The sequence below is a fragment of the Ricinus communis genome, chromosome 6 (assembly GCF_019578655.1).
Source record: "Ricinus communis isolate WT05 ecotype wild-type chromosome 6, ASM1957865v1, whole genome shotgun sequence".
Classification (NCBI taxonomy): domain Eukaryota; kingdom Viridiplantae; phylum Streptophyta; class Magnoliopsida; order Malpighiales; family Euphorbiaceae; genus Ricinus; species Ricinus communis.
The window spans coordinates 26,802,378-26,825,937 of record NC_063261.1 but is presented as its reverse complement, the minus strand read 5'-3'; the positions used below and the strand labels follow the sequence as shown (position 1 = coordinate 26,825,937).

The following is a 23,560-nucleotide window of genomic DNA, read 5'->3' as shown; positions in this document are numbered from 1 at the left end:
AGATTCTACTAGTTTACTAAATTCCTATGCATGTACAATTTCTGTTATGTGAGCCCGCTTAGCTTAGAGGTTAGAGCATCGCATTTGTAATGCGATGGTCATCAGTTCGACTCTGATAGCTGGCTTTTCTTTATTTGTTTGATTTTTTACATAATTGATAATGCCTTTCTGAAATCAAAGAATATTGAAAAAGCTTCGTTCCCCTTGGCCAAGAGGGACCCATTATTATGTGGTAGGAACTTCAAATTATGAATAAAAGTTCAAAGTTAGAGTAGTTAAATAAATAGATACCGATAGAAAATAAATAGATACTCAAAAGAGTACATGTTCGAGCATCATTGACCAACTCCTTATCAATTTCGATTTATTTCAATATGAACAAGAATTCAACATCAACAGATTGGATTGACTAGAATAAGAATATCCAAAGTACATAACAAAGAAATATATGGATAATAGATCAAATAAAAGAATTTATACATAAATAATCTTTAAATGGAATTGAAAGAAAATAAATGTGACAACATAGAACAAATAGATTGGGGTTACTAATTCTAAAGATTTATTGCTGACGAGCCGCAGCAATCGCACCTATCAAAGCAACTAAAAGAATTATTGAAATGAATTCGAACGGAGAAAAAAAAATCTGTTGATAAATGAATTCCAATTTGTTGACCATTACTTATTAAATCTTATTCTATAATCTGATTTGTTTTTGTAGTCCAAATAATCCTGTACTGTGACGTATCTGGAATAATAGTAATTAGTGAAACAAAAATACTTGTACAAATTAAGGAAGTAACTCTGTTTCCAACAGTCCAAAGATTAAAATCTTTGTAATATTCTGAACCATTCATGAACATCACGGCAAATATAATTAAAACGTTTATGGCTCCCACATAAATAAGGAGCTATACAAAATGAGAGTTTGATAAAATATAGAATAAATATATACAAACAAGAACCAATCCTAATGAAAAGGCAGAATAAATTGGGTTGGTAAGTAATACCACTCCTAGACCTCCTAATATAAGACCTAATCCCATAAAAAATAAAAGAAAATCATGTATTAGTCCAGGAAAATCCATTGCACGTAAAATAAGAGATAAAAAAATTAATTGTTTTTTCATGACCTTATTGATCTGACCAGGAAAAACTTATTTATAATAGGTTCTAAACCCTAAGGGGTGTAAATTACTATAGGTACAGCTATTGTATGAATCTCATTCTTTCTCAAAAAAGGCATTCTAAATTTAATTTTAGAAATAATTATGGCTAGAATTACGCATATATTAATAGATTTTCACAAAAAAGATATTTCTGAAAAAGTGATTCGATTGATGGGATTTGGTATGATACTTATGAGATCGATGAGATTGATATTCAAAAATTTCTTCTTAGAACGTATTGATTTAGCCGCGATGCAATTCTGACCAATCAAGTCAATAGTTGGAATTTGTAATTTTTGTATTTATTGACCAAGAAAAAAAAAAGCCCTATTGCAGCCCTTTAGATCAAAACAGAATTTTAGTTTAATAATTGTACTTTTTAATCAATCAAAGAGGTTTATCTTTTTTGTTTCTAGTTGAATTCAAAATTGTTCGAATTGTATAATGGTCGACTACTGACATTGGTAAATGACCTAAAGCAATTTGATTATAATTCAATTCGTGACGATCATAAGTGGAAAGTTCATATTCTTCAGTCATTGATAAACAATTTGTTAGACAATACTCAACATAGTTGCCATAAAATATACAGATTCTGAAATCAATACTGTAATTAAGCAACCGTTTCTTTCGAATGTCAGTTTTCCAATTTCCAATCAACAATAGGTGGACCTATAGGACACACCCGAACACATACTTCATAAGCAATGCATTTATCAAATTCAGAATGGATTCGACCGCAGAAACGCTCCGATGTGATTAATTTTTCATAAGGATATTGAATAGTTACAGGTAAACGATTTGCATAGGATAAGGTAATCATGAAACTTTGACCAATATACCGTGCAACTCATATGGTTGTTGCCCATAATTCATAAACCTAGTTACCATGGGAAACATATCGTGAATATTTATGAATGATTTTCTATTTGTTTTTTTTCTCTTATTTGAATTTGAAAACAAGCCATGAATGTAGAAAAGTATTCCTTTTTTATTATTTTATAGCGAAAGGAGTTGGAAAGAGGTTGTTAATAAGAGATTGCCGAGAGAAATAGGTAAAAGAAATTTCCATCTAAGATTTAAAAGTTGGTCCATTTTTAGTCTAGGTAAAGTCCACCTTGTTGTGATAGGGATGAACAAGAAAAAATAAGTTTTAACTAATGTAATACAGATACCGATTGTTGTTCCAAAAACTCCACCTATTTTATTTGTTTCAAAAGGCTCAGGAACGAATATATATGGAATAGAGATATTCCAACCGCCCAAGTAAAGAACTGTTACAAATAATGAAGAAACTAATAAGTTTAGATAGGAAGCAATATAAAATAAACCAAATTTGATACCTAAATATTCGGTTTGATAACTGCTACTAATTCTTCCGCCCTTCCCGGTAAATCAAAAGGTAATCTCTCACATTCTACTAGAGAAGAAATAAAAAAAATGATAAATCCTATAGGTTGACGCCACAAATTCCACCCTAAAAAATCCAATTTTGATTGTGCCTCAACTATATCAACTGTACTTGAACTGTTAGATAATCATAGTCGGCGAGAACATCATTGTTCCCATCGCTATTACAGAACCGTACATGAGATTCTCACCTCATACAGCTTCTCGAAGGCCATAAATAAATTTAAGGAGATCATATTATTTATTTTGCTATATTTGTAGGATATATAGGATCAAAATAAAATAAATCTATCGACGTTCTAAAATTTGCGCAATGAAATTCTATCTGTTATAATACTCACAAAAAAGTACTTCTAAATTGATCTCATCCTTTAATAGTTTCAATTTTTCTTTCTTGAGTAATAACTTCAAAATTTTTCAATAAAATACTCTTTATTACTCTTTCTAATTTATTTTAAAAAATATTCTTTGTAAAACTACAAAGAGATATTTCAACCTATTATTTTTTATTATGAAAAAGAATTAGATATCCCGAATTATGATACGAATTCCATCTATATGAATATAGATATAGGAAAAAAGCAAAAAAAAAAAGATTGATTTTTTATTGTAATTAGATTTAGATTCTTTTTTTTTCGTTCCTATTCTTCTTTCTGAAAAAAGAAAAGAAAAGGGGATTCAAAAAGGGAAAGGATTATTTCGTTCTTGATAGTCATTTCTTTAATCGGTGACAGGAGCATACTCTGGATCGGAATCATGGGGAGTACTGCCTGATCATTTCTACCAACTTAAAGCCCCAATTAATATATTTTTATATTTTACAGAAATATCCTTTTAGATAGATAATTAAAATAGATAATTAAAAAAAATCTCTATTACTAATCCTTTGTGTATCTTGGTGTTCCTAACCGTCCACTCATTTTTGTTCAATCGCCTGTTAGCATTATAGTAATACATATAAATTAAATGATAGTAAAAACTCAATAAGGTTGATCTTTTGAGCCCTCTTCAAGCCAGGATGACTAATCAAGCAACCTTGGGACAAACAGTCTTCTTTTCTTATGTTTATTTCTATTTTACTCTTGTACATAGGAAATGAGTCTTAATTTTTTTACTGCAAATTTACAAGCTGTTTTCTTTCACTCATATAACTATTCAATTTAGTTCTTTAAACCAAATGATGAATAAAAAATGAAGATATCTATTCAACCGATTTTGCCTTCTTCCTAAAAAGAAAGGAATAGGGAAAAGTTTATGTTTCAACAAATCACACGTAGAGATATGGATAACACACAAAAAGTTAATGGTATTTCATAACTAATCGATTGAGCAGCAGCTCGTAGACCACCCAAAAAAGAGTATTTATTATTTGATCCATATCCTGACATAAGAAGTCCAATGGAAGCAATACTTGAAATGGCAATCCATAAAAAAATACCAATATTTAGATCAGTTAAAACAAGGTGATAGCTAAAAGGAATTATTAAATAGCTTAATAGAGTTGATATGACTGCTATGGATGGTCCGATATTGAATAAACGAGTATCCCCCCTAGAGGGAAAAAGATTCTCTTTAAAAAGTAGTTTTGTGCCATCCGCTAGAGCTTGAAGAATTCTTAAAGGACCAGCATATTCAGGTCCAATACGTTGTTGTATCCCTGCAGATATTTCTCTTTCTAACCATACAATTACCAGTGTGCTTGCCGTGATTCCCAATACAAGAATCAAAATAGGGACAAACACCCATATAATTCCATAGACCTCATTTAAGGATTCTAAACTAGAAAAAGAATTGATAGCGTATACTTTTGTTGTATGAATTATCATTTCAACGATCAACTTCTCCCATAATGATATCTATACTACCTAGTATTATCATAATATCGGCCAATTTCATTCTTTTAACTAATTCGGGAAGAATTTACAAATTGATAAAATCCGGCGGGCGAATTTTCCATCTCCAAGGAAAACCACTTTGATCCCCTATCAGAAAAATCCCCAATTCTCCTTTTGGGGCTTCGACTCTCACATAAAGTTCTTATTTTGGTAATTCAAAAGTAGGAGAAGTTTTTTTACTAATGAATCGATATTCGAAATCGTTCCATTCTGGATCCCTTTCAAAATGTCGGGTTTCTAAATTCTCATAGGGCTCCCCGGGATCCCTTCTAGAGCCTACTGAATAATTTTTATAAATTCCATCATTTCACTGATTCAGACTAAATAACGAGCTAATGAATCTCCTTCTTTTTTCCACTGGACTTCCCAATCAAATTCGTCGTAACACTCATAATGATCAACTTGACAAAGTTCCCATTGTACTCCGTAAGCTCGTAGCATTGGTCCGGATAAACCCCAATTTATTGCTTACTCTGCACCAACAATACCTACTCCTTCAACTCATTCAAAAATAATTGCAAACATCCAAACATTTATCTATCCATCCATGAGGTAGATCAGCTGCTACTCCCCCAATACGAAAATAATTATGCATCATTCTCATACCGGTGGCAGCTTCGAATAAATCATATACTAACTCTCTTTCTCTAAAAATATAAAAGAAAGGAGTCTGTGCACCAATATCCGCCATAAACGGACCAAGCCATAACAAATGAGAAGCTATACGACTCAATTCCAACATAATTACTCTGATATAGCTAGCTCTTTTAGGCACTTGAATATTTCCTAATAGTTCTAGACCATTTACTATTATTGCTTCGGTGAATATATTAGCCAAATAATCCCAGCGTGTTATATAGGGCAAATATTGTATAATTGTTCGATTTTCCGCAATTTTTTCTATCCTTTTGTGCAAATAACCTAAAATTGGTTCACAGTCAATAACATCTTCACCGTCTAGAGTAACGATGAGTTGAAGAACACCATGCATTGATGGGTGGTGGGGACCCATATTGACTATCATAAGGTCTTTTCGTGTAGCTGATACATCCATAGGGGTTTCCTCGATCCATTTTTTCATGAATTACTAAAAATAAAAAGAAGTTCATATTAAGATTTAAGAAATCAAATAATTTAAAAAAACTCTTCACATTAATAAGTTTTTGACTCCCGGATATCCAACCGGCTAATTAATTCTTTATAACGCACTCTATTTTTCTTTGCTAAATAAGACAGTAGTCGTTGCTGTTTTCCTAGAATTTTCCGCAAACCTCTCTTAGATAAATAGTCTTTTCTATACAATTCCAAATGTGAAGTAAGTATTCGTATCTTATTAGTGAAACTTACTATTTGAAATTCAACAGATCCTTTGTTTTCGTCTTTTTCTTCTTGTGAAATAACTGAAATGAATGAATTTTTTACCATAAAATAACCCACCTTTTTTTAATTAAGATTAAGATGTTTTTATTTTTATTGATCAGTAATAATAAAAAAATCAATATTGTATTAATAAATAATAATAAATAATAATGTCAGTTCATTTGAATTTGATATACACAAAAGTCTTTACTTTGTTAGTAATTCAAGTTACTACTTCAAAATTTTGTCAAATAAAATTGCAAATTTCTCATTAATCAAACCAATTTTTTATTTGATCTAATAGCGTTCCGTTAGATAGGAACATATTTGATAAATACTAATAACTCTCGGATAGAGTATTCGAACGGAAAAATCCATTAGATAATGAACTATTGGTTCTAAGCCATCTCTGGCGATGAATCAACAATTCGAAGTGCTTTTCTTGCGTATTCTTGATAAACCAGCATTTATATATAGATGTAGGAGGATCCGTTTGGGAAGTAAGAAGCCCCTTTGACATCTCTTCATCTCCAAAGAACTCTCGATGTGAAAACACAGAGACAAGGGGCTGATCTTTGAATAGGAAAAAAAGTGGATCTGCAGGGTCCCAATGAATTGGCTTATTCAAGAAAAGCCTTGTTCTTTGGAGGATCTATCTCGTATCTGGTACTGCATGGCTCCACTTTGCAAGAACTCTGAATCATTCTCTTGAAGCTCGTCCTCTTTATTACAAATGATCCGCTTGCCCGGAAATGACCTGGCCCAATAGGGAAATTCCAATTCATTGGGCCTTTCGATACAATCAAATAGAAAGCCCCAAGGGCGCCATATTCTAGGAGCCCAAACTATGTGATTGAATAAATCTTCCTCTATCTGTTGTGGGTCGAGGACTTCTTCTTCTTCCCCTTCTTCAAACTTCGATTCATATTTTTCATAGAGAAATCTCTGATCAAGGATAGAATAAGATCCATTTTGCATCATATCTAAGGGACTTCTTGGTTCAGACAGAAAAAGCAATGTCGGTCGATCATTATCAAACTGACTGCAATCTTTTTGTGTCCGTGAGGATTCCACCAGAGCGCTTTCTACTTCTAATAGGCCATGAACTAGATCAGAATCATTCTCAACAAGTCCATAATAAGTGATCCAATTTTTTTCATCGGGTCTGGGTAGAGACCAAAGGTCTTGAGCAACCGATCCGGCAGAACAACTCAAAAGATAAAGAAGTATCGTTAATTTCTTCATGCTTGTTCTAAGTTCGAAGTACCATTTGTATAAATAAGAATCCCCTTGTTACAAGATTTCTTCTTTATATAGATAGATATAGGATCTATAGGGCAATTACTTAGAAATACATTTTGTGCAACAACCCGTCCTATCTGATAGAAAAGGATCCCATGATCCTGAATCGATTTTACCTGGGATCGCAAATCCCAAGTTTGTCTATGAAGAGCAAATCTAATTATATTAGTGTTTATAATTAATTTCTTCTGTTTAATACTAATTGATAGGGCCTTATTGGTAAGTGCTACAAGATCTCGTACATTGGAACCCATGGTTATGGACCCGAATCCATTAGTATAGAACATTTTCTTTTTCAAGTGAAATCCCCTAGTATATGAAAGAGTAAAAAAATTCTTTCGTTGTTGTGGAATAAGAAGCCTTCATATCTTAATGCATGTATTTAATTTATTCAGAGCTATTAGAGCGGGATCCACTTTTTTGGGAATATAAGTCGAAGCAATAACAAGAATATTTCTAGTGGAACATCTTTCACAATCCCTAAAGAGATAGTTCACTAATAGACCGAGGGATAAGTAATTTGACTCATTCACATCCAGATCATGAATGTTTGGAATCCATATTATGCAAGGAGACATTGCTTTTTCTAATTCGAATTGAAGGGTGATATAAAATCGGTCTATTTTCGGCGTCATATCCATAGTTAGCGCATTCATCCTAGTTAGAAACTCCAGCTCCATATCAAAGTCATGGTCGATATCGTCACTCACATCAATATCGTCACTATCATCAATATCGTCACTATCATCAATAAGAAAACCCTTAGGCTTGTTATCCAGGAACTTGTTCAGAAATACTGTAATGAAAGGAAGATAGGAGTTTGTTGCTAGGTATTTGACCAAATAGGATCGTCCAGTCCCTATAGAACCTATCACTAAAATACCCCTAGAGGGGGATAAGCGGAGTGAAAAGGGTTTTCCATGAGATGGGAAATGAAACTATTCACCCCACACGAGGTTTGTGAATAAGTGGTTGTTTGATAATAAGCAAGGAATATCCATCTTTCTGCTAAATAAGGTGTATTGAGCTCATAATTCATTAGATATTTTTTATGAATGTCAACTAAGTATCATAAATAAATTGCTCCCGGCTCTTCAATCATTTGATAACTAGAGTCATTCTTTGATAAATGATAACTATGAGTCAGACTCAATAGAATTTGATCAATCCTTTTTTCTGTCGTTAAGGTGGAGAACTGAACCAAGAATTCTCTTTCTTTATCATCAATCGAATCACTGTCCGCCACCAAAGATTCTATTTTATCATCAATCCAATCACCGTTCATGTTTTTTCTTTTTCTTATCAATGAATAAATCTCTTTACTTGTGTGACTTAAATGTCTCGTATTTCTCAAAAAAGTGATTCGATTGATGGGATTTGATATGAGACTTATGAGATCGATGAGATTGATATTCAAAAATTTCTTCTTAGAACGTATTGATTTAACCCCATAAGCGGGACCACCACCCTATAGCATGTTGCCGCCAGAAGCAGAACCCCGCATTTCTTCTAGAAAATCTCCTAATTGTTCTAGTGAAACTAGAAAGAGATTCTTTAACCAGAAAGAATTCACTTCAGATGTAGGGTACCTATCCAGAAGTTTTCGCAACTCAATCATGTATGATGGAATCATCAAAGATTTGACCTTTTCGAACTCTGTCTGTAACTCACTATCGACTCGGGAAACAAAGAGAAGATATGTACGAATGAGATATCCAGCAACAAGAAGAAGGAAAAGGATTGAATAGAGGAACTCCCAAACATTTGGCGATCTCAGATGTGTCGATATTAATGGTGGCTCATTATTTCGATGAATCATTTCTTCGGACAAAAGAAGGTTATGTAAACACTTACTCGAAATCTCATTTATCATATTCCATTATGGAAGACATAATTTTTTCTAAAGAATTCGCCATGATACATCTGATCCATGCATAATATCATGAAAAATGGATACAAATTTTTAACTGCTACTTAGTATCGGTAATAGGTCCGAAAAGGTATCCAAAAATAGAAAATTTAGAAATTTGTGCCCTGTCGACGTAAGGAACCATGGCATTTATGTTTGGAATAGATTCCATTTTGAGAGAGTTGAAAAAGCACTATCTCGTCGAAAGGTTCTATACATTTGCCCTTTTTCAACACATTTCTTTAGACAAAGACTCCGCTTTTTTTCCTCTTTTCGGATGGTAAATATTTCTCAGAACATGGAGTGTGAATCAAACCCATGTTTGAATTTGAAATTGAGATACTGATGCAAGTTCTTCCCTTCTGAATCAGATAGATTCATATATCCTAAAGAGGTTGACAATAAGTTCTTTAAAAATTGACTATTCGTCCCTCTGTTAGAGGTGTTCCAGAAATGTCTGCGATCGAATAAATCGCTCTATGAATGAATGGATCAGATCGAATTGGAAAATGGAAAGATTTGTACAAGTTATACCTTTTGTTACCACTTTATGGAAAATCATTAGGTATGAACATGTCAGATACCTGTGACTCAATTGGTGAAATAGTATCTCTCTCCAAAAAAGCATGTTTTTTTTACCGCCGCACAAAGAAAATATTTTGTTGCGAATGAACAAGTTATTGAGGAATTGTCCATACGTAAAATTATAATTCTTGATACGGGCCTTTTCCACATAAAAAGGGAATCTTTTGTTACAATAGAACCAGAAGTGATGTAGATTATTCAAGAATCGAAGTCGATTTACTTTATAAAAAGAAGATATCAATGAACTTCTATAAAATGGTTTCACGGGATTCAGCCAATTGTCTTGATCCTGGGATATCATTGAGAAAAAGGAATATGTGTTATCAAAAGATTTCCTGCGATTATTTCTAGTATGGAATGAGTCAACCATCCACTTTGGTATCTTATTGAACAAAAATGGTGATATTGTTCCTCCATTATCAAAAATTTTAATTTTTAGGAAATACCATGATCATCCAATAAGAAGGGTTTCCGTTTTTTCAAATGAACGATTTGAAGACCTATTGATTCTAACAGCTGATTGCAGAGTGGATCATTCAGACCTTTCAATTCATAGATATGGATTTCGGACCTATGAATAGGAATATTCCCAAAACTCACAAAGAAAAAAGGAAGTGAGTTAGACAAAAAGAGAAGAAACTTGGACAAGAAAAGAAGTAACTTGGGCAAAAAGAAACAAAGTGACTTAGACAAATCTTTTTTGTCGATAACCTCATACCAATCAATTGAATATTGATTAATACGTAATTGATCGAACACTACTTGAAAAAGAAAACGGTTCTTCTGCTCAGAAATGAAATGTTCCAAATGTTCCTAGAAATTCTTGCTCCTATAAGACCATTTGTATCTATAGCATTAAGATCCTAATTCATAGATCTCTCGGTTCGAGAAAGAAAAATAAGAGGTTCGAACCATTTCTTCTGACTTTGTTTCAAATTCGATAAATGTTGGTTGATCGTATATTTCATTATAGTTCTATGATTCAGAGTATCATTTCCTATTGGATCCCTTTGAATTCCATATTCGAAGTTGCGATCGGATCTATTCATTAAAAAGAATTGAGTCAATACATTTCTTATGTACCCATAGGTACTATATTGGATTTGAATGAGATTTAGGATCAATCCATATTGATTGACTAGCTCCATTATGTTGTTGCTAGCAAATACCACTATTTTTTATTCTAGATCTTCAAAATCATTCCCGCAAGAGATCCGAACCCATTTTTTTCTGATCCTTCGATAAAAATATTCATTCTCTTCATAAAAAATAGGAGGTAGAACCAATAAAGATTTCTTTTTCAACTCATCCCTGGAGTTGAATACCTCATTCAAGAATTGTTTTTGATCCAATCCATAGGAATCAATAAAAAACGTAAATCCCTTATGATACACCAGATCCGGCTCGGTTATTGATAGAGTCCGCCATTTCTTGAAATCTCTCTTCTGATTCAAAATCGCGGTGTAACGTGTATCCCCCCTTGTTTCGATCATGGAATATATGAAATAAATCAAAAAATGGATTTTTGTTCAAAAAAGAAATCTTATTGGAAATGTCTATATCCAGTTCATCCTTCAGAACCATATCACATCCCGGATCTGGTGAAATAGGATGAATTGAGACAGTATTTTGTAAATACGTGATTATCTTGAATATATTAACTATTTCTTTATTTTTCGATCGCCTAGAAGGGACAAAAGAAACATCTTGTTCTTTCTTCAATAATTTCTGATCTCTAATGAACCTCTCAGTAGGATTCGAACCCAGATGAAGTTCTGATGATCTGTCAGAGAAAAAAGAACGAATGGATCTTGTAGGATTCCCAAGAAATTCTTTGATTTCTTCCGGAAGCAGATGATTATTCATCTCCTTCTCACCTTAGTGAATAGTGGTATCCGGAAAGGCATTTAGGGAATCGGTCTAATTCTATCTCCCCGCTCGTCTGGTTTGAAGAAAGGAAGTATCCCAAAGAATCGATCTTTCTTTTAGTTGTTGAATCTTTCTTTGATTGATCAATGTGTGATATTCTGAATCCTCATTACTAATGGAATCGAAATGATCTTTGGATTGATCAGAAGATCCCTTTAATTGGCTAGAATTCCTTCCTTGAACGAAACTAGATCTTGTGGAATCATATTGAAATATTTGATGACATATTCCGTGCTTTACTAAAAATTCGATCCTTGTTTACCAACCACACATTGTCTAACCAAATCCAATTCTCTCTCGATATGTTCCTAAAAGAATCCGATTCGTGCAAATTATTCCCCCAACTAACGAAGAGATCTTGGCAGAATTGCCACATATGAAATTGAGCACAATTTTGCAAAGAAATAGCCCACTTCTTTCTCGAGAAGAGATGGGAAACATGCTCAATATCATTTGATTGAATAGTTGACTAAGCTCCTTATTGTTTGAAGAAACCCTCCACTTCAATTGATATTTTTTCATGAAAAAAGCAAACATGAGATAACAAATCCAGTCTTTCACTAAGATTTCGAATAGCTGTCCCAAATTCAAGTTGATTATGTTTCGCCCCTTCCTCGGAGAAAGACGATTACACAATTCCTAATCATGGTCCTTGCGGATCGGATCATCCATATAACATACAAAAAGAAACTCCAAATATTTGATATCTTTTTCTTTGAATGAGATCTCAATTCCAACGACGGTTTCATTAGATATCTTACAACTAGAGTCCCTCTTTTTTTCGATCCAGTTCCTCCACCACAGCGAACCCCAGTTAGATTCAGACATGATACACTTTTTGGTTATTGGGAGAGCCCAAGTACTCTCTTTCGGATCCAGGAAAGAGCTCTCAGAGATCTTTTTTCCTTTTAGAAGATACAAGAGTGAAACAATCAACCTATTGATATTGGAAGACCAAAAGGATTCTTCCAATGTATCATTTCTAGGTCTAATAGAATTCATAGGTATAGGAAGAAGCCCTATCAAATAGAAATTTTTTCTTTCGACCATCTTTCGATTGTTAATACGATATATAAGGACCACTACTATAAATAGTACTACACCCTTGATCGTGAAATATTGATTGCTTGTTGAACCTTGTGAATTGCGTGAAAGTAAGATACTCCAAATTTGGGAGTCCAAGAGTTTTATAAAACGTTCTTGATGGAAAAAAATGTGAATGAAAGATCCCACAGAATTGAATTGGGTCCATGAATCTAAGAAATAGTGAGAATTCTTGATCTCTCCCAATATCTCTCTCAATTCACAAATCTAGGATTTGAATTGATGTCCTTTCATTGATTCCTCCTAAATTGCATTGATTTATCCTAAAGATTTCATTTCAATTGGAATTTGGTTATTCACCATGTACGAGGATCCCCGCTAAGCATCCATGGCTGAATGGTTAAAGCGCCCAACTCATAATAGGCGAATTCATAGGTTCAATTCCTACTAGATGCACGCCAATGGGACCCTCCAATAAGTCTACTGGAATTGGCTCTGTATCAATGGAATCTCGTCATCCATACATAACAAATTGGTGTGGTATATTCATATCATAACATATGAACAATAAGAACTAGCATTCTTATTGAGACTAGAACTCATAGGGAAGAAAATAGATTTATAGATGGAATCAAATATGCAGTATTTACAGACAAAAGTATTCGGTTATTGGGGAAAAATCAATATACTTTTAATGTCGAATCAGGATCAACTAGGACAGAAATAAAGCATTGGGTTGAACTCTTCTTTGGTGTCAAGGTAATAGCTATAAATAGCCATTGACTCCTGGGAAAGGGTAGAAGAATGAGACCTATTATTGGACATAAAATGCATTACAGACGTATGATCATTACTCTTCAACCGGGTTATTCTATTCTACCTCTTAGAAAGAAAAGAACTTAAATCAAAATACTTAATAGCATGGCGATACATTTATACAAAACTTCTACCCCGAGCACATGCAATGGAGCCGTAGATAGTCAAGTGAAATCCAATACACAAAATACACAAAATAATTTGATCTATGGATAACATCGTTGTGGTAAAGGCCGTAACGCTAGAGGAATCATTACCGCAATGCATAGAGGGGGAGGTCATAAGCGTCTATACGTAAAATTGATTTTCGACGAAATGAAAAAGACATATACGGGAGAATCGTAACCATAGAATATGACCCTAATCTAAATGCATACATTTGTCTCATACACTATGGGGATGGTGAGAAGAGATATATTTTACATCCCAGAGGGGCTATAATTGGAGATACCATTATTTCTGGTACAGAAGTTCCTATAAAAATGGGAAATGCCCTACCTTTGAGTGCGGTTTGAACTATTGATTTACGTAATTGGAAGTAACCAATTAGGTTTACGATGAAACCTAGAAATAGATCACTGATTCAAATTGAGTACCTCTATAGGATAGACCTCAACAGAAAACTGAAGAGTAACGGCAGCAAGTGATTGAGTTCAGTAGTTCCTCATAGAAAATTATTGACTCTAGAAAAATAGTAATATGGAGAAGATAAAATTGTTTCAAGCACTGACAGAACCGGAAGCACCCCTTGTTTCAAAGAGAGGAGGACGGGTTATTCATATTTCATTTGATGGTCAGAGACGAATTGAAAGCTAGGTAGTGGTAATTCTAAAGATTCACCGGGAAAAAAATAGAAATGTCTCCTACGTTACCCCTAATATGTGTAAGTATCGACGTAATTTCATAGAGTCATTCGGTCTGAATGCTACATGAAGAACATAAGTCAGATGAAGAAACGGGAAGACCTAGGATGTAGAAGAGCATAACATGAGCAATTTAGCAGATTTTGATTCCTATATATCCACTCATGTAGTACTTTTTTTTATTTTACGATATATAAGATCCATCTGTATAGATATCATCATCTACACCCAGAAAGCCGTATGCTTTGGAAGAAGCTTGTACAGTTTGGGAAGAGGTTTTGATTGATCCAAAAGAAGAATCTACTTCAATCGATATGCCCTTAGGCACGGCCATACATAACATAGAAATCACATTTGGAAAGGGTGAACAATTAGCTAGAAATGCAGTGTAAACCGATCAAAAGAGGAAAATCGGCCACATTAAAATTACCTTCTCGGGAGGTTCGTTTAATATCCAAAAACTGCTCAGCAACAATTGGACAAGTAAAGAATACTGGGGTGAACCAGAAAAGTTTGGGTTGTAATACCCAGAATTTTTATATATTTAATAATGAGTTTTCTTATTTAAAATTAATTTAATTTAATTTTTACTTGGTCTAGTTGGAATAATTTAAATGCAAATTTTGAATTTTAATATTAGACTAATAAAGGAGTCATTCTTTCTATATCCTATTAGTTTGAGTTTTTAAGAAATTAATTAAGTAAATTATTTGAGAAATAATTATATTTTGGTTATTCAAATTTTTTCCAAATGCATATTTATATAAATAAAATTATATATTGGAAAATTGTGGAGAAATTGTAAAAGGTGTTTTTATAAAAAGAATTTAGGAAAAATAGGTATTTTAATTAACTAGTGGTATTAAAATTTAAGTTAGAAAATATTTAGCAAATTGATTATTTAATTTAATTATGTGTAGGACTTAATTGGAAAATTATTTTTGGATGAGGATTAAAAGTGTAATTTCATTAATATGGAGTTTTAATGGAAATTTGTAAGTTTGGTATTCTTTTGTAAATAAATGTGTCGGCAGGGGTATTTATGTAATTGTGTATTTTCAATAATTCTAATTTGGCCCAAATTAATTAGCTAGGGGCTTAATTGAAAGGCTAAAGAAAAGTTTGGGGGTTAATTAGAAATTATGCACGATGAAATTGTAAGTAATTAAGAAAGTTCAGGGACCAAATTGTAATAAGGAAAAGTTCAGGGGTCAAATGTCGGTATTGAAAGGAAAGGAATCGGGGAAGAAGGAAAAGGAGAGAGAGAGGTGTCGGTGAGAGAGAATCGCGCGGGGATGAGGAGATCGGCTGGCGTCAGGGATCGACCGGGGCGCAAGAGGGCCCCGGTGGCGGCAAGCTCCAGCGGTGTCGGCAAGCGGTGGAAGCGCGCAAGAAGGGGCAACGACTTTCGAAGGCCGTTCCGGACGTTTCCGGTGGCGATCGGATCCCCTCGAAAAGAGCTTCCTTTTGGGGATAGTAGCATCGGGTTTGGTGGCCGGAGGAGGGAGTTCTGGCGAAGTAGGTGGCAGCCACGTTTTTCGATTTTTCCAGCGAGCTCCAGCGAAGGATGGACGATCGGAGGACGTATCCTGACTCTCCTCAGCTCAAGCTTCACAATGGCACCAGTTTCGTGGCGATCGAACTCCGTTTGCGAATCGACGGCCGAGATTGTTCGCAAATCTCTCGGGATGATTGAGGGTCAGATCGGAAAATCGGAAGTGGGGATCATTGTCAATGCGTCGTTTCGAGTCCGATGGTGTGTTCGGATCGTCGATCGGACTCGTGTGGGCCGAGGCGATCAGCGATCTCGGTAATTTTCTCTGGCCCATTAATTTTGGAATTCTTGGTGTAATTGTGTGTCTATTGATTGTGTTGAGTATTAGATGATATTTGTGAGTTAAAAATAATTGTCTGTCAGTTTGCTTGCCTCGTGTTTTGTGCTGTGTAGCGGAGTCGGGAAAAATAGTGAAGTTTGGGGACCCGACTCCCGTTGTTTGGATTGTTGGATATTTGAAGTGTTTTTTTGGCAGGTCTTGGACCCATTTTACGGGGGGTAAATGTCCGTGTTGTAGGGGAGGTTCTGCCGAATTTTCGGTAGAATTTACCGAGTCGAGATTCTTAGACAGTCAGTCCTAGGAATCTAGACCTAGGGTCAATTGTAATTGTTCAACATAATTGATAAATTATTTTCCGTGATTAGATGATCATGCTTCGGCCACTCCAATAGAGGCACCGGAGCAGAGCTAGGAGGTCGCCCAATTCTGTGAGTTAAAGTCATTTAATCATTACACTATTGCTAAGTCTGATTTTAATATGCTATTTTAGAATTTATACTTAATATGATTGTTAGTATCGCAATATAAATGATTTCACTTGATTATTAATTATTGAAAATAATATAAATATTATTATTAGTAATGTTATAATAATACAAACGTTATTATTTTTTTCCTCACGAATTGCACGTTGCTTTACCCTAAATCTTTAATCTTTACTTCGATATGTGTTGGATGATTTCATTAGATAATGATATTTATTAAATGTGATGATTGCGATTTGGGAATGTGGCTTTCGTAGAACATGCCACCTGATGGGTTACATCAGGACCGCGTGCGCACCGGTAATGATCATGGACAGGTAATAAAATTATTATGAGTTTTTCCCTGGTCGAGCATGGTTCTCTGGGCTGATTTGAGTAAATTGCTGGAGGTAAGGTCCCTAGTCGAGCATTGCTCTCTGGGCGCCGGCTTATTTGGATACTTAAGTGACCAGACTGGAGGTAAGGTCCCTGGTCGAGCATTGCTCTCCTGGTGCCAGTCTTATTAGAATAAGAGGGCTGAAAGGCTTGAGCAGATAGAGAATATTAAGTGACTAGACTGGAGTTAAGGACCCTGGTCGAGCTTCACTCTCTGGGCGCCAGTCCTATTGGAATGAGATGCCGGAGTAAAGGTCCCTGGTCTAGCATTGCTCTCTGGGCACCGGCTTATTTGGATACTTAAGTGACCAAAGATCCAGAAACAGGTTCACGAATACCATCAATATCTACCGGAGGGGCAGTAATGAAAGCGATAATAAATACAGAAGTTGCGGTCAATAAAGTTGGGATCATCAAAACACCAAACCATCTAATGTAAAGATGGATTTCAGTGCTGGTTATCCAGTTACAAAAATGACCCTATAGGCTATCGCTTTCGCGTCTCTCTAAAATTCCAGTCATGGTAAAATCTTGGTTTATTTAATCATCAGGGACTCCCAAGCACAAGAATTCTCTATAAAAGAAAATAAATCGAAATAGATAATTGAAGGCTTGTTATTCAACAGTATAACATGACTTATATACCCGTGTCAACCAATATCAACATTGATGGATATATTTTTATGATCTTATCTATCTAGATTCATCATTCATCCGAACTTTTTTCACTAAATTTGAAGTGAATTAAAAAATAGAATTCAGATTTCTATTTATATATTATATAGATATATTATCTATCTATATAGAATATAGAAATAGAATTTAGAATTTTTATTTCTATATACTTATATAGAATATATAATATTTCTATAGAATATAGAATTTAAAATAGAATTTAAATTTCTATAGATATGATAAAGCATTTCATCTGATTTCAATATGATAATATATGATAATCATTCAATACGATAATCATAATGGGTTGCCCGGGACTCGAACTCGGAACTAGTCGGATAGAGTAGAAATTTTCATTGTTTGTTAAAAAATAGGTAAAAAAAATCCCTCTCCAAGCCGTGCTTGCATTTTTCATTGCACACGACTTTCCCTATGTATACATCAAAACCTCAATTCCCTTCCTAGACGAAACCTCTAAAGAAGTTGAATACTCAGTCGCTCAATCCTTACTCGTATACTGTATGAGCATTTCATAAGAGATTACATAAGAGAAATAAATCAATTTTTTGTTATCCCTTCATCAATTAGGGAAAATTTCGATTTACATATTTTCATAACCAATTATTCATGATTGGACAAATCACTGATAGAAATAATATCCAAATACCAAATCCGTTGTCTATATAACCTGCGCAAAATAGAAGAAACTCTTGGGAAGATAAAAAAAGAATATGTTCTTCCTCCGTAAAAAATTCTTCTAAAAATACCGAACCTAATCTTTTCAAAAAAGCGCGTACACTACTTTTGTGTTTACGAGCCAAAGTTTTAACACAAGAAAGTCGAAGTATATATTTTATTCGATACAAATTCATTTTTTTTTAGGATCCGCTATAATATTGAGAAAGATTTCTGTATATACGCACAAATCGGTCGATAATCTCGAATCATGAATCCGCTTGGTCGGTTTACTAATGGGATGTCCTGCTGCGTTACAATATTTCATTTTTGCCAATGATCTAATTAAAGGAATAATTGGAACTATTGTATTGAGTTTCTTCATAGTATTATCTTTATCTATTATAAATGAATTTTCTATCATTTGACTCCATACCAACGAAGGATTAAATTGTACATTTGAAAGATAGCCCAAAAAGTTGAGAGAATGCTTAGATAATGAATTTATATAGATCTTTTCTGGTTGAAACCACACATAAAAATAACATTGACATAAATGGACAAGGTAATATTTCCATTTTTTTATCAGAAGAGGCCCATCTTTTGAAGCGAAAACAGATTTTCCTTGATATCTAACATAATGCATGAAAGGGTCCTTGAACAACCATGGGATGGCCTAAAAATCATTAGCAAAGACTTCTGCAAAATGTTCTATTTTTCCATAGAGAAAAATTCGTTCAAGAAGTACTCGAGAAAATGTTGATCGTAAATGAAAGGATTGGTTACGGAGAAAAAAGAAGAGGGATTCATATTCATATACATGAGAATTATATAAGAACACGAAAAATCTTGGATTACTTTTTGTAAAAATAGAAATTGATTTCTTTGGAATAATAAAATTGTTCCACTTCCAATACTCATGAAGAAAGAGTCGTAATAAATGCAAAGAAGAGGGATCTTTCACCCAATAGCGAAGGATTTGAACCAATTTTTCTAGATGGATGGGGTAAGGTATTAATACATCTGACACATAATTTAAATGTGGAAATTTGTCCTCTAAAAAAAGAAACATTAAATGAATTGATCATAATATATGAGATTTTACTATCTCTGACCTTTCTAAAGAAGATACTAATCGTAGGAAAAATGGAATTTCCACAATAACTACAAAGCCCTCTGATATCATTTGATAATATAAATTCTTGCTGTACTTAAAAAATGGATTTTGACTAGAATCATTAGCAGAAATAATCAAATGGTTCTGTTGATACATTCGAGTAATTAACGTTTTACAATTAATAGACTAGATTTATTATCATAACCTAAATTTTCCAACAAAGTAAATCTATTTAAACTGTGATCATGAGCAAATGTATAAATATACTCCCGAAAGATAAATGGGTATAGGAAGTTATTTTTTCGAGATCTATCTAGTTCTAAATATCTTTGATATTCCTCCATTTTTTTCTTTGAAATTAAATTGGATTGAAGCAAGGATAGAGGATTTTTTTTATTGGGTTATTAAATGCTACACAGTGCGATACAGTAAAAACAAAGTAGTATGATAGAAAAGAATAGATACCTCAGAAATAGGTAAACTCATCAGTGGACTCCCATCCTCTCTTTTTTCTATCTAATTGGTTTATGTTTATTATAAGATAAATAGATAAAAAAAATGATTAGAAATCCTTTATTTTTTCAAGCCAATCGCTCTTTTGATTTTGGAAAAAAATATCTTTATCAATATACTCTTTCTTCTACACATTAATCTCCCGCTCATACTCATAGTTGGGAATAGCTAATAGTTAGGACTCATTAAAAGAAAATAAAAAATTGGCTAAAGGCCTTTCCCGCATTAGGCACTAATTTGTTTTTAATGTCTAATTAGATTGGATAATCATTCAAATTAAGAACGTAAGCTCGTTGCTTTTTTGTTTCCCTATAATTGGAACTGTAGGACTATCCATTTATTCACTCGACACAACCTTGAATTCATTTATTATGTTCCGCACCAAGACCTCAAATAACCAAGAATTCAAATAAGGTTTGGCCCGATCCGATAAAAATGAAATATTCTTAGAATTCTCCATTGATACGACATGCTGTTTTTTCCATTCATTCATTTTAGGATCAGTCGCGGTCTTTCAAACTATACCGATGGTATGGATGAATCCCTTCCTTCATACAAATGCGTAAAAGATATTAGCCACACTTAAAAGCCGAGTACTCTACCATTGAGTTAACAACACCCCTCCTCCCCCCCCTACCCCCCCCCCCCCAAAAAAAAAAAAATTGAAATTCTATGATACAAATTTGAATCAAAATAAATAAAGAAATTGAACACATGACACAATCAAAACATTAAACTAGCATTAAACTAGCAAGAAATTAAATAAAAAATAATCAATTCTGAATTAAAAATATTAAAAAATATTCTTTTATTTTATAATTTATAACATTTTTTTCAATCAAACAAAACGTTTGGATTACAACAAATCTAAAAAGATCATCACTTGAATAAAGAAAAAACCAAATCTATGGAACATGAATAAATAGATCCACAGAAAAGATCCAATTATCTCAGATCGAATTATACTTATTTGATACACTGTTGTCAATATAAATTCAATAAATTGAGAAAAAAATACACAATGATGAAAATAAAAGAATAAATTGCATTCAATTTAAAATTTAACAATTAAAAAATAAAAAAATAGGTATGAATATAGTATGAATAGAACAAGAGAAGGGGGGTGTAATAGAGAAAAGGTTATAATATAAAAAGCTATATATATACGAATTACCCACACCCTACATTTCGTTAAGTAAATTACGTTTGATTAAGACGAAGTTTCGTAAAAACCCCCGCCTTGCTTAAAATATCATGAACAGTTCCCATAGGTTGAGCGCCTTTTTCAAGGAAATATAGAATAGTAGGAACATTTAAATAGGTTTGATTTTTTAAAGTATCATAAAAACCCACTTTCCGAAGATCTCTTCCTTCTCTATGGGATTGAACATCAATTGCAACGATTCGATAAACGACTCATTAGGGTAGAGGTAGAAAAAAAAGACCCTTCATGGAAACGTATAAGAAGTTTTCTCCTTGTGCGGCTCGAGAAAAATTATTCGAAGTTCTGTATATATCTAGAATTATAGTGTCAAATAGATCCATAAAATCATCAAATCAATTAACTTATGATTTAAGTCCTTTTTCTGCTTCTTTTTTCTTTTTTGTTTACCAAAAAAGAAAAAAAGCATCTGTACCTTTCTAACTCAAGTTGGATAACTTTCAAATAGCTCAAAGGGAACCCCTTAGGCGTTTCATTTTTCACTTATTGAGTGATCTCTAATGCCCTTTCTTTTTCTTTTTGTTTTTTTCTTTTATTTTAAAATATATAATGTATTTTGATTCTTCATTCTGATCTAAATGTTGAGACAATTGAAAACGGTATTTCCTTGTTCTAGGATCCTTTAACTTTGCCTTGAATCATTGGGTTTAGACATTACTTCGGTGATCTTTAATCGTTTCAAAATGGTAGCAACATACCACTTTTTTTTATTTCTTTCTATTAAAGAATGAGACTAACAATTGATTCCTGTGTGATACACTTTTTTAATCAAAAGAATTTGGTCAATTCCAATAAACCTTATTCTTGGACTTGAAATTTGCTAGAATTGGATCCTTTCTATTTCGATATTAAAAATATACTTACGAAGTTGTTCCAACTTATTGATTAGGGCTAACCCTAGATTCTTACTCCTAAGAAATAAATCAATACTTTACTTTCTACTCGAGTTCCATCATGTACTATTTACATTACAACCCAATAAAAAACGAAGGTTCTAGTGTATAATAGAATAAACGATGTCGAGCTAAGAGCACCCTCATTCCTATATGTTATTGCTATATGCTATATAATATTATAGATAGAGCTATATAATATTAATCTATATACTAATCTATATACTATATAATATATATAATATAATTATATATATAATAGGGGGGATGTAAGAATCCACAACCGATCGTGTCCTTCAAGTCGCACGTTGCTTTCTACCACATCGTTTCAAACGAGGTTTTACCATAATATTCTTTGAGTTTTGAAACAGTATGTAATTGATTCAATTATGGAATCGTGAATAGTCATTGGTTCGACCGGCACATAGGAATAAAGAATTTGAACTTCTATTGGGTAGTTTCTGAAAAAGTGTCAGAAAGAATTCAAATTAATCCCATATTTTATTGTATGAATATTTTTTTATTTTCAATTCTGATTTATAATAAGATAAAGAAATAAGTTCTTTGTGAATCTTCAAGTGACTCCATAGTACGGATTTGCCTATCTCACATTTCTTTGAGTCCCAAGGACTTATAAAAATCATTAAAAAGATTTCAATTTTAAATTGCCTATCCCAATATCATTATTTTTTTATTTTAAGGTGAGAAATAAATCTTCTCATTATAAGAGAAGAGAAAAACCTCCTTTTTTAGATACAGATTAGAATTAAACTATCAAGGATTTAAAATAAAATAAATAGGTAAAAAAACATATTCAATTTTTCAGATAGACTATCAGATAGACTAAAGAATTGTCTAAACTAAAGAATTGTCACTGAAATTAATTATGGATATTCTATGTTAAATATTAAAATTAAGCGAGGGATGACAATTTTTTTTTACATTACAAAATCGGAAACAAAGGTGTTAATAAAATAAAATGCTAAAAATACAAACATATAAGCATATTTTCATTTTATGAATAGTTTATTTGACTTGACTTGACTTGATTCTTTCTTAAAAAAATTTCCTAAAGTAAAGCGAAAAGTGAATAGGATATATGAACCAATCCCTTCTCAATTGTTAGATAGATTCTCAATTAGTTAGATAGATTTAGAATTATTCATTAAAGACAAAGATAAAATATCTGAAAAATGAGGTTAGTTAAAAAAAACTACATATGAAACATATGTAGTTTCTTTGTTTGTTTTAATTTTCACAGGCATCGGCGAAGACATTGAAATAGATATCTTCCATTACTAATACTAATTAACTCCTATCTACTTTTCAAATTAAATTATATGGGAGATGTTAAATGATAAATCAAACAAGGAAGGATCCTTTTTTTGATATATAGGAATAGCTGGGACGGAAAGATTCGAACCTCCGAATAGCAGAACCAAAACCCATTGCCTTACCATTTGGCCACGCCCCATTTGAATTTCTATTC

General features: G+C 33.1%; 1 non-coding gene and 1 pseudogene across 1 annotated transcript; one reads left to right on the top strand and one right to left on the bottom strand.

Moving 5' to 3' along the window:
• Positions 1-52: 52 nt before the first annotated feature.
• TRNAT-UGU lies at positions 53-125 on the top strand. The gene has a single exon. It is a non-coding gene; the product is annotated as a tRNA-Thr (tRNA).
• Positions 126-1,303: 1,178 nt separating this feature from the next.
• Positions 1,304-13,024, bottom strand: LOC125370330 (annotated as a pseudogene).
• Positions 13,025-23,560: the final 10,536 nt, after the last annotated feature.